Source organism: Pistacia vera, unplaced genomic scaffold (assembly GCF_008641045.1).
Source record: "Pistacia vera cultivar Batoury unplaced genomic scaffold, PisVer_v2 Contig357, whole genome shotgun sequence".
NCBI classification, from domain to species: Eukaryota; Viridiplantae; Streptophyta; class Magnoliopsida; order Sapindales; family Anacardiaceae; genus Pistacia; species Pistacia vera.
Genome location: NW_022196176.1, coordinates 872,981 through 886,263, shown reverse-complemented (window position 1 = coordinate 886,263; position 13,283 = coordinate 872,981). Strand labels below are relative to the sequence as shown.

The 13,283-nt window shown below is 34.7% G+C and overlaps 2 pseudogenes; both read left to right on the top strand.

The window, feature by feature from the left end:
- Positions 1-1,074: 1,074 nt before the first annotated feature.
- LOC116139677 lies at positions 1,075-2,338 on the top strand (annotated as a pseudogene).
- Positions 2,339-10,592: 8,254 nt separating this feature from the next.
- LOC116139667 lies at positions 10,593-12,124 on the top strand (annotated as a pseudogene).
- The last annotated feature ends 1,159 nt before the right edge of the window (positions 12,125-13,283 follow it).

Genomic DNA, 13,283 nt, shown 5'->3' with positions numbered 1-13,283 from the left:
ACGATCAAATCTGAAACCTTTCTTCTAACTTTTATCTTGTGCTAGTAACATTTTGGCTTGAATCATCTACAAAACAATATACATATAACATTAAAATCAATTAGATAAAAAAAATTAATTAAATGTAACAAATACTCACAATATCTTGCTCAGAAGCACCACTTGGATTCATATTTTCAATTTGACGTACGCATCCCCTCAATTTGTCAATAGCTTTAAAGATCAGTTGCATTCAACAATGCAAAGATCTTTTGTTTCGAACCTGAGTGAGAAACATGAGTTTGGAAACTATTGTAGTCAAGCTCAACTCGAGACCAGAATTGATCGCTAGATTGGTTTATACCTAAAATCTGGTTTTGAGAAACATCAAGATAAATATGACATAGATGCATGTCTTCTTGATTTGTGTACGAAGAACTTCGTTGTGTAGTCATTTTGCAACACAAATGAAGAAGATATATGCTTTTTTCTTTTTTTTTTCTCTTTTTTTTATTTTTTGGAAGATATGTGTTCAAAATTAATGTGTTATATGCTCTTTTATAACATAAGTTTGAATTGAAAGCTTGAATAGACAACACATCTTTTTGAGCTTGAATGAACAATACATCTTTTGAAATAGGCTACAAATTTAAAAAGCTTGAATGGACAATACATATTTTTTGAATAAGCCACAAATCTCAAAAGCTTGAATGGACAATACATCTTTTTGAATAAGCCACAAATCTCAAAAGCTTGAATGGACAATACCTCTTTTGAATAAGCCGCAAATCTCAAAAGCTTGAATGGACAATACATCTTTTTGAATAAGCCACAAATCTCAAAAGCTTGAATGGACAATACATCTTTTTGAATAAGCCACAAATCTCAAAAGCTTGAATGGACAATACATCTTTTGAAAATCTCAAAAGCTTGAATGGACAATACATCTTTTTGAATAAACCACAAATCTCAAAAGCTTGAATGGACAATACATATTTTTGAATTATTATTTTTTATCTAGAATAGTATTTTCTTCAACTATAAAAGCTCACACCAAATAAACTTCCAAATCAGTCAACTAATATATCTACAAAGATGAATTTCAATTTTGGAGGTCCATCTCATTTATCATCTTCTAATTCGTCATCATTTTCCGACAATGAAATTGATGAATGATCTTGAAGTGATTGATGCAGAGCAAGAAGCAATCCTTCGCATGAGAGCTAACAACAATCTCCTCCTCCTTCACTATCTCAATCAACAAAACAACCAGGTGATCCGTAGAGGATCAATTCCTAGTCATAGAGTCATCAATCGCAACCGGGAAACTGCTGATCGCAATCTGTTTAACGATTATTTTGTCGATAATCCACAATATAATGATTCCATGTTTCACCGACGATTTCGAATGTCTCGAAATTTATTCATTCGTATTGTTGATCGCATGAAAGGTCATGATAACTACTCTGTACAATGATGGGATGGGCTCGGTAGGCTCAGATTGTCTACTTTTCAAAAAATAACAGCTGCATTCCGGATGTTGGCGTATGGTCTATTGGCAACTGCTACTGATGAGTATATTAAAATAGGCCAATTTACAACCATTGAAAGTTTGAAGAGATTTTGTCGTGCTATTGTTAAGGTATTTGCAGAAAGATATCTAAGATCACCTAATGCTAATGATGTTGCAAGGCTACTTCATGTTGGTGAAGAACGTGGTTTCCAGGAATGTTGGGTAGTTTAGATTGTATGCATTGGAAGTGGAAAAATTGTCCAACAGCTTAGGCAGGACAATATGCTAGTCGTAGTGGATCCCCAACTATTATTGTCGAGGTTGTAGCTGATTATGATCTTTGGATATGGCATGCATTTTTTGGTTTGCCAAGTTCCAACAATGACATTAATGTGTTGGAGGCATCTCATCTGTTTGCCAACCTAACTCAAGGTATTGCTCCTCCCACTCATTATATCATTGAAAGAAAATAGTATAATATGGGTTATTATTTAGCTGATAGTATATACCCAAAGTGGTCTACTCTCGTACAAACTACTCACGATCCACGTGGTCCCAAAAAAAAAAAAAATTTATTTGCAATGAAACAAGAAGGATGTAGAAAAGATATGGAACGTGCTTTTGGAGTTCTCCAATCGCGGTTTGCAATTGTGGCAGAACTGACACGTTTTTGGGAAAAAATATATATTACATGATATAATGATTGCGTGTATTATTATGCACAACATGATAATCGAGGATGATCATAATGTTGATGCATCGATTGAGAATCAAATGGAAGCGCCAACTCCCAAAGTTGAAATTGTTATGGATGAAAATGTCCGATTTCAAAATTTTCTTGCTTGACATAGACAAATCAAGGATACAGAGGCTCACCATGCTCTTTAAAATGCATTAATTAATCATTTGTGGGAAGAATATACTAATTCGGAAAATTAAATTACAATCAATATGGAATTTTACTTTTGTGTTGTTGTTGTCTTTTTTTTTTTTTTTTTGTATAATTTTATATTAGATGTAATGTTTTTCTATATTAAATGTAATGTTTATTTGATTAAATAAATGCTTAATTTTATTAAATTAATATAATTTTCAAAGTAATTATTATTTAATAAAAATATCATTTTCAATATTTAATTAATATATACAAAAATAATGAATGAAATAGATTAATTGTTGATTATTACAATAAAACAAAAGAATATTCTAAAAAATATTCTGTTTTGTGTAATATTTGGTGCAATGAGTTGGAGATGTAATAGTATTTTACACAAAAAATCACACCAATTTGGTGTGAAACTTGTACCAATTTGATGCAATAGGTTGGAGATAGTCTAAGAAATATCCAAATACCACTCCCCAAGTGGAAAGTCAGGAATTGCCATTAAATAGATAGAGATATCTGTTGGCTGGCCACCACTGGCTCCATCAGCTTTTTATAGGAATTTATGTCTCATCCCTATAAATTTAGTTTTTCAAACCGGCTTCCTTTATTTGTTGAACTTGACACTTTAACCCCTAAAATAGTAAAATGGGACTAATCTTTATTCTATAACTAATTCATGAAACTAAAATATTTGTTTCACTTTCACTATTGGACTGTTTAGTTCCAAGTTAAACCAAGATACTTTTTGGTACCGGAAACCAAAGACATTCTCCAAAATCATTTCTTTTAGATCTTCAACCCTTTTTCCAAGAGAAAAAGAGATCAATTCTTGTTTTCTCTACTTTCTTGCCCGTAAATATCCTCTAATTCAAAATTTTCTTGCATTTACTTTTTATCGTTGGAATTTTTTTTTTTTTTTTTTGGTAATTCTATATTTCATTCATGAATTAATATATGGGGTTTTTAATTTATTATTATTTAGGTTTTGGGCACATATTCTTGTTTTCAAAAATTGGGTTTGAATGAAACTTGAGTTTCATGTTCTTTTTCTAAAAAGTTTATACATAAACTCTTATTTTCTAACATAAACTTTGTTAAATTTTAAATTTCAAAAAGAGTGGATTAATAAGATAATTGAAACTCCTTAAAAGATATTAATCAAAGAGAAACATATACACTAAGAAACATGTATAAATGCTCAAAAGTGTTAATGAGTAGATATGGATACGTAAAAAGTTTATCTTTAAGAATGCGTTTGGATTATATAATTTTATATTATAGAGAGATATTATATTAACGGAAAGAAAGATCACCTTGAAGATTACTAAGACTGTTTAGAAAATATGTTTAGTTGGTTCGAATAAATTGGTTAATAATATGTTTGGTTGGGAGGATAAATGGGTGAGTATGTTATATAAATTACTAAATTGTCTTCCTTTTTAAATATTAATATATTATTATTTTTTAAATCATTTCTTTTAACCCTCCATATTTGAATTTTTGCTAAAACACTCCAACCATATACAATTTTAATTTGTAGCAAAATCACCTCCATCCATCCCAAGCCACTGCCGGCAGCCAACCATCACCGACGGCCGCCGCCGATAATCGACAGAATGGCGCACGACTGACCGTATATGGCGGACCATATGCCGGCAAATCTCCTTTAAAACATGGCCCACTGGGCTGTTTATCCTAAGAACTAATTGAGCCCATTGACAAATCTTAAAATGCTGTTTCTCGGCTGAAGCCTGAATTTTCTTTGAAAGAAAATTTTTAGCACCAAACAGTTTTTGATTGATGTAAAAGTTGAAATGTAATTTAAATTAATTTAATAAAATTTTAGTGACTATCCTAAGTGGAGCACTAAGTTGACCCGCATCCCCCAAGGGTCAACTTATTGCTCTTGAAGAATTTGCTTTTCATCAATAAAGTTTAAGAAAAAAATTAAATAATTTGTAAATGGTATTTGACAGGAAAATGCACCAAGTCATGTTTGTTTGATTGTCTCCTTTTCCAAATCAACCATTGCCGACAAATTCACTTAATTTAACACCTCTTATATCACTCTTATGCACAATCCATTTATGGAAAATTGGATGGCTAAAAATCAACACCCCAACACCAATATCAATATAGTTCTTGACTTTAGTTTTGTGAAAGATACATGAAGTCAAGAATTAATCTGCACATGGATTTATTTGATCGCCACTTTTAAATCCACCTCATGATCAACACAGCTGCCATACGAAGAAATATCGCAAATGTTATATAATCAATTGTTGCATTCTTGGGGGTTTTGGGGTGGTGTTGTTTGTTGGTTTCCAAATATGTGGGTGCGATGGTTTAACCATACCTCGAGATTGAGTATGTTTTTTTTTTTTTTTTTTTTTTTTTTTTTTTTTTTTTCAGTAACTAGAGGTGTTTGATTAGCTTAGTGTGCTTCAACAACTCTTTTGAAACCCTAAAGTTAACGACTTTATAAATTTTTAGTGACTACTTTTATTAACAACTAAGATTATGAATGTTCTTAACTCTGATTATATATCATAATAAATAAACATGCATGACACAACTCCATTCCTTTCCTTAAAATATATAAGCAAAAAATTGGCATATACTTTGAAATAAATAAATATGGATCTCGTTCATCAACTTAAAAGATATGAATGAGATTCAAATAAATATGAATCACTCTCAACCCAATTAATGATCACTCCGTATCCCCGATCCAGTCAACCTTAAAATAGAAAAATAACTGCTACATAAATTTGAAGAAGAAGAAGAAGAAATTGAACTCCTAAAGGCATAAGAAATATCCAAATACCACTCCGCAAGTGGAAAGTCAGGAATTGCCATAAAATAAATTATCAGTAAGAAACATTGCCCACTTGACTCAGTCGTACATATATCAATCTTTCGGAGGAGGTTTAACATGCCAACAGTGCCATCCAGTCTCTGAATTTTTCTTCAACCTATGTGTTATGCAATCAACCTATAATGCAAACTGAAACAAACAAGAAAACCAGAAAACCACAAACAAAACACAGAATCTTTACCGTGGTTCACTTGCCCGATTTGAGCAAGCTACATCCACGTTGAACTCTGGAAAGAGAGTTCGCTGCACTATGATTAAAGAACACCCGATTACAGTCACGATTACAAGAGAAAGACTCTCCAAGAAACCCAGATCGAACAACACTGATCTGAACCCGTAATCTGCCCTAGGACTCCTCTAACCTGGAAATCCCTATAACAAGAACACAGCAGTTCTTCACTTGATTGATTAACCCAAACCACTCAAGAAACCCACAGATTACACAGAAAAAATCAGACCCAGAGAAAGAACCCTAGCTTTCTAAGAAAAACGAAAACGGCTCTCAACCCTTTTATTCGATCTACTGTTACAACAGGAAACCCTAATCCTTTTATAGTGTTGACTGGAGGCTTGATCTCGGCTGTTGGCTTTCCTTCTGAATTAGCTGTCAGGATCATCCAGGAGCTGTCTCAAAACGACACCGTTCCATTAATTCAAAACGACGCCGTTTTAGCATTCACTCACAACACTGTGGTTCACATTACGGGTATAGGCTTGAAAGCAATCCTCACAATCTCACGTTTCTCTGGTCCTTGGTCTGCAACTTTTCAAACAATTTATAGTCCATATAACTGGATGGGTTTTGTAAGTCAGAAACCAGGGGGTTTGAGAGAAGAAGAGATTGGTTTTATAGAAGATTTGGTGGACAATGTAATCGGTTTTGCATAAGTTAAGAAGTGAATGTCCTTGGCCATTGCATGAGAGTTGGAATCCAACACCGCCACAGGTGGATTCAGGCCTGGATATAAAATGGATAGTTTATAGTTATGTTTCGACCAGCAACGCAGGTTTTGGGCTCACAGGTTTTTTGGTTAGGCATATGTCAAGTTCAAAGAATGGGGGACTCAAATAATCATCCGCAATTACCCCAATCTGAATCTTATTATTTGATCGTTTTCTTAAATCTCAAATGCATTAATTTTTTCACTGAACTTTCTCAGACTATCACAAGGCAACCTGAAACATCTACATAGTTGTGTGCCATTAATTAGTTAAGTTTCTGTGGCCTTGCTCATCAAACTGTCCAGTGTTGAGATTCCTGAACAAGATAAAACTGATCAGATCTTGGAGGAATGGACCATGGAGATGTCCTGTTCTTAGCAGGGTGTAGTTTCAAATTCAATTCAGCCATCAGTGTGAACTGCTTACAGAGGATATAGAAACTACAGTATTGTGTCTCAAGTTGGCATCACAATTCACAAAGAATTTTGATGTTAGATTAGATGGAGGGGGGTCCAGTTGCAAGAGAAGAAATTTGGCTTGCATGAAGAAGTGGATGGGCTCCGCCCAAGAAGGGGAGGAGCTTGAAATGATGTATATATAAATGTTAATCAGCTTTTTATAGATAGAGGTATCTGTTGGCCACCCCTGGCTCCATCAGCTTTTTATAGGAATTTATGTCTCATCCCTATAAATTTAGTTTTTAAAACCGGCTTCCTTTATTTGTTGAACTTGACACTTTAACCCCTAAAAGAGTAAAACGGGACTAATCTTTAGTCTATAACTAATTCATGAAACTAAAATATTTGTTTCACTTTCACTATTGGACTGTTTAGTTCCAAGTTAAACCAAGATACTTTTTGATACCGAAAACCAAAGACATTCTCCCCAAAATCATTTCTTTTAGATCTTCAACCCTTTTTCCAAGAGAAAAATAGATCAATTCTTGTTTTCTCTACTTTCTTGCATGTAAATATCCTCTAATTCAAAATTTTCTTGCATTTACTTTTTAGCGCTGGTTTTTTTTTTGGTAATTCTATATTTCATTCATGAATTAATATATGGGATTTTTAATTTATTATTATTTAGGTTTTGGGCACATATTCTTGTTTTCAAAAATTGGGTTTGAATGAAACTTGAGTTTCATGCTCTTTTTCTAAAAAGTATATATATAAACTCTTACTTTCTAACATAAACTTTGTTAAACTTTAATTTTGAAAAGAGTGGATTAATACGATAATTGAAACTCCTTAAAGATATTAATCAAAGAGAAACATATACACTAAGAAACATGTATAAATGCTCAAAAGTGGTAATGAGTAGATATGGATATGTAAAAAAATTATCTTTAAGTGGGCGTTTGGATCATATAATGTTTTATTAAAAGGAAATATTATATTAACGGAAAGAAATATCACCTTGAAGATTACTAGGAATGTTTAGAAAATGTGTTTGGTTGGGAAGATAAATAGGTGAGTATGTTATATAGACTACTAAATTGCCTTCCTTTTTAAATATTAATATAATAGTAATTTTTATTATTATTTTTTGAATCATTTCTTTTAACCCCTACATTTGAAATTTTGCTAAAACACCCCAACCATATAAAACTTTAATTTATAGCAAAATCACCCCCACTCACCACAAGCCATTGCCGGCATCCAACCACCACCGTCACCGCTATTGGCAGTCGACGGAATGACACACGACTGGCCATACATGGTCTACCGTACGCCGGCAAAGCCGAAAATGGTTGTGGATCACAAATTCATGGCTGGAAAACAACCAGATCTATGGCCATTTCACGACCATAGAAACGCTAAATCCGACCGTTTTCGGTCATGGATTTGTGATCTATGGCCGGAAAATGCCTTATCGGCGTAGGACCGGCCAGATCTCATTGGTCGTGCACCATTACGGTGATTGATGTCGGCAGTCGATGGTGGTGAGTCACGGCAAGCGGTGATCTTGGGTGGCTAGGGGTATTTTGTTAACTTTTAAACTTTTTTGTGGTTTGGGTGTTTTAGCTAATTTCTCAAATATAGGGGGCTAGGCTAATTGTTATTTGGTAGACATTTGAAATCAATTGTGTTCGAAATGGTTTTTAATTAAAGGCAAAATGGGTAGAAAAATCATATTACCTTGGTAATATTTTAATAACACCCCTTAATAAGGTAATCAGATTACCCTCTACATTATCAACAGTAAATACTATTTGCAATAGAAGATTCCCGTAATATTTTATTACTTACAAACTAAATACCAGACTCTTGCAAAATAAACGAAGATTACCCTATTATTTTATATGTCCCAGATCCAAACGCCGCCTAAGAAATAAAATTGTATGAACTTGCCCTAGAGAAAGATATAAATACCCTACAAGGTGGGGCAATCTAAGCTAAATGACACATGTAATTTGTAATATTATCTATAAGGACAATTAACATCCTCCATCAATGTCTATTTTGTCTCAATTAACTACTCTTCACATAATTGCAGCCATATAAAAATTTCTGATTTGTTATTCTATTTCACAAATTTCTCTCTTCTTTTTAAAGATACCTTATCTGGAACGAATATGTGCATTAAAGTTTGAATTGACAATCACTTGGAAACACCTTAAACCCACATTAACAGGTCTCAATCAGACTTTCATATGCGAAAATATCACAAATATTAATTGTTTACACAAAATATTACTATCAAATTCGAGTTTGAATAAATTCCTAAAGATATCTCAAATCACTTAATCATTTCTTAAGACTAATATAGTACAGGCGTAATTATCATATTTTCTTCTTTATATATGCGTTCATCTCTCTACAAAAGTTCTAAGTACCAAAACTTTCATTCACTTTAGTCTCATTCTCTCTCTGTCTTCATGTGTAAATTATATGATAAAGAGTAAAAAATATTGTCAGAGCTTTGAAAAATCAAAGGCATACTGCATTATTAATGCTGACATAAAGTAGGTTTGCATGAGGGGAGTTTGGCAGGACATTGAGTGTCCAGCTCTTTCATTTTTTAAATACTGTTTTAACCATTTTCAATTGGAATTGTTTTAAGAGTACCGAATTGCAGAGATTCCTATCAAAGAAAATTTTTGTACGGCGTATAATTTTTTCAGGTGGAGATACCTGAGATAAGCCTTGTTTTTTGTCTTTGCCATGGCCAGGGGTTTTCAGTTACTGTTTCTAAATCATGAGTTTAAAAAAAAAAAAAAAAAAAAGTTGAAAAATATTAGGAAATTAGAGAAGTTGAAAAAGATTAGGAAAGGGGTATTTTTGGAAAATTAATTAATTTTGGGACTTAAAAAGAGTCTGGGTGGAGCTTAAATAACACCACTCACAAATTTATTTTAAGCACTTGGTAAGAGTATATAACTTTATAATGTAAATCCAAAATATTGGCTATCCAAGAAGTGAACTATTAAGTTCTTGCCTAGATTTTATTTGTAAGATCTTACAAACTTTTTGTCACAACCCCAACACGACAGTTCACAATTGGGCAAACATAACCCATAGTGAGCAGACATGACTCATTTACGAGTTGACCAATTGTGAACTGTCACATCAAGGTTGTAAGAGAAAGTTTGTGAGATTGAGTTGTAAGTATAGTAGTTTGTAAGATTGAGTTGTAAGTATAGTATTACCCTTTTACTTATGACCTTAACTTTGAATATGAGATAATTTTTTAAGTTTGTATTAGAAAAGTAATCCAGTGTTCAAATCTATTTTATCAAATAAATTATATAAAAACATAAACTTTTAGTTATATATACATTTGTTATTTGTTGTTTGTTGTTAATTAGTTTGTTAGTGGTTAGTATTTAAGAGTATTGTTTAATCCACGTACATTATTCCACACAAGGAACATGTTATTAGAACAAAAAATAACTAGCTCAAGCTTTTAGATAATTAATTGATTACTTCAACCTTTTTGGTTCGAATCTAAAAGTTTCTCAATGGGTTGGCAGAATATCATGTTTTCGTTTTTCTTTTTCTTTTTCTAATCATCATCTATCTACCGGGCTGGCAGTAGTAGTACTGTATTATTGCCATTTTCATTACGTAAATCTACTGAATTGAATTAAAACCAGAGAGTTGAAGGCCAGGCATGCATTGAAGACATAGTTAAAGACAGCCATAAATTTTGGAACCTACCAAAAAGTTGGAGAAAGTAAATATACAATAAAGGCAGAGTGAGTTCAGTGAGAAACACCAGTGCTAATTGATTGTCTCTTGCTGTGAAAATGATAGGGCAACGGCCATTACCGCTAGTAAATTTGAGGTAGACGTCGTCTGATTTGCTCGTGAGTCTTTGACTGCCCTCCACTCTATTCTATTTATATATTTGATATCTAGCTACAACTCTCAAAAATCCTGTAGAATACAATTATGGCCTCCATTTCTCAGCTTTGTTCTTCATTAGTGCTATTCGCTCTCATTTTTCATTCATGTTTGCATCATAAGGTAGTGGGTGATCATCAAACAAGAAGAGAAGGTTTGGAGATCATTATCGGTGGAGGTGGAGCTGGCCCTGCTCCCTCTCATGGATATCAAAATTGTCCTCCTCCTCCTCCTGAGCCGATTTGTCCTCCTCCAATACCTCCGCCGCCTCCGCCGACGCCATCGCCGCCTCCTCCACCGACGCCATCGCCGCCTCCTCCGCCTCCGCCGACGCCATCGCCGCCTCCTCCGCCTCCGCCGACGCCATCGCCGCCTCCTCCGCCGAAGCCATCGCCTCCGCCTCCGCCGACGCCATCGCCGCCTCCTCCGCCGAAGCCATCGCCTCCGCCTCCGCCGAAGCCATCGCCTCCGCCGCCGCCGCCACCAGCACCAGCTCCACCTCAAAGACCACCGCGACCTCCATCTCCAATACCGAGACCACCCACCCGCGAATGCCCGACTCATGCGTGTCGCGAAGTAATTCAAAGATTCAGGACTAGAATTGTTGATGATCCACAAAATATTACAAATTCATGGAATGGTAAAAATGTTTGCAAATACAAAGGCTTTGTATGTGATACTCGTCCTGACGTAAAACAGAGGGCGGTTGCGGGAGTAGACTTCAATGGCTATAATTTTAAGGGTCCGAGATTTAGCCTCTCTGATTCTTGAGCAGTTGGATGATTGGCAATCTTCCACGTGAATTCCAATAACTTCACCCTTTCAATCCCAAAATTAACATCCAAGTTAAGTACTTGTACGAGCTAGATGTCAGCAACAACAAGTTATCAGTGAGTTCCCAATGGAAGTTCTTAACTGCAAGAAATTAACCTTCTTGGACCTCAGGTTCAACTCATTTAGAGGAAAGGTTCCACCTGAAGTATTCAACCTGGATCTTGATGTCCTCTTCATCAATAACAACCACTTTTCGGGAAATCTTCCTTCGAATCTTGGCTCCACACGAGCTCTTTATCTCACTTTCGCCAACAACAAGTTCACCGGTCCCATTCAGCAGCATTGGCAAAGCAAAGAACGCTAGAAGTGCTTTTCCTGAACAACAAGTTCTCAGGTTGCTTGCCATACGAAATCGGCTTCCTGAGAAATGCTACTGTATTCGATGTCAGCACCAACGTGTTGACTGGCCCCATTCCACACTCTTTTGGATGTTTGGCCGGTATGCAGAACTCAATTTGGCTAATAACCAGTTTACGGGCCGGTTCCGGAGATGGTCTGCAAGCTGCCGAAGCTCGCGAACTTGTCTTTGTCATATAACTATTTTACGCAGGTTGGACCTGAATGCAGGAAGTTGATAAGGAACAAGAAATTGATATTCGGATGAACTGCATTTGGATCTTCCATTTCAGAGATCACCTGAAGAATGCCGTAAATTCTTCTCCAAGCGGAGGACCTGTCCAAACGAGAAGTCATTAAATTTGATTCCTTGTATGAAGAATCGTTATGCCAATCATACTGAACTTTGACGTCTGATCAAAGTCAACGGTTGAACTTGCACCTGCTCCATCACCTCGGACTTATGCTGCCCTTAAACCGCACCGCCTGTAATTTGCTAAGCCACCGGATCCTGAAGATGGACGCATTCTACTTCTAGACGTTCATGTTTAGGCTTGCATTCATATATATATAAATATTTCTTCCCTTTCATATATTATGTAGAATCAATGTAACTAGATAATTTGTAATCCAATAAATCAACTCGTGATTGCTTTTTTCCTCTGTTTCCATTTTAATTTATGAAGTTAAATATTACAACAATTAATGAATGTTGGGCAGCATCTTAATGCAAGAAAATTAAATTAACTATGACAGGAATATAAAATTAATGCATCACTTAAACAAGATAGTTTAGTTTAAGAGTTATATGAGATTGGTACAAACAATTTGTTTTTATTAAAGAAAGTGTTTGGATTGTGTGTATATGCACTTTAATTATTTTTTGAGATTTTAAAATTATTTATAGGATAAAAGTTTAACAGTATTCTAATAAAAACGAAAAAGAGACTTATCTCGCAACCTCTTAAAATATATTAAAGAATTCCGATGGGATCATCTATCAGGAGTAGCTGTTCTTCACCAATATTCCACTCTTTCACTTGCAAGTGGCCACTGGGATCAACACAAATTTAAAAAAAAAAAAAAAAAAAAGAGAGAAAAACAGATAATGAACCGCAAAATCAAATGTGGTGATTCTTGGAAGTTGTGATGAGGAGGGACCAAAATGGACCTAAATCATGGGGACAGAACAAGTGCCAATCTTTTCAGCTTTAGTAAAGCATGACGAGAAACAGAAATTGGGTCCTACAATAGTACAGGCTACAGCTTATAGATTTGAAAAAAAATCTTGTAGGGGTTGAGTCAATCAAATAGCCCTTAGCCTATACATATGGACAAATCAACATTTGCTGGAGAAGACCCAAGGTCAAGATTCCAAATAAAATATTGTAATATCCGTAACTTCCGTTTCAGTGAAAATTTTCTTTCCTTTTCAGCCCATGAGGGTCATCTTCTTCTACATTGCATATATAGGACTAACTCCCCTATGATAAGATGGAGAGGGGATAATCACAATTTCTTCTCTGAGGATTTTTTTTTTTTTAATATTTGAACCAGTTTATACATATT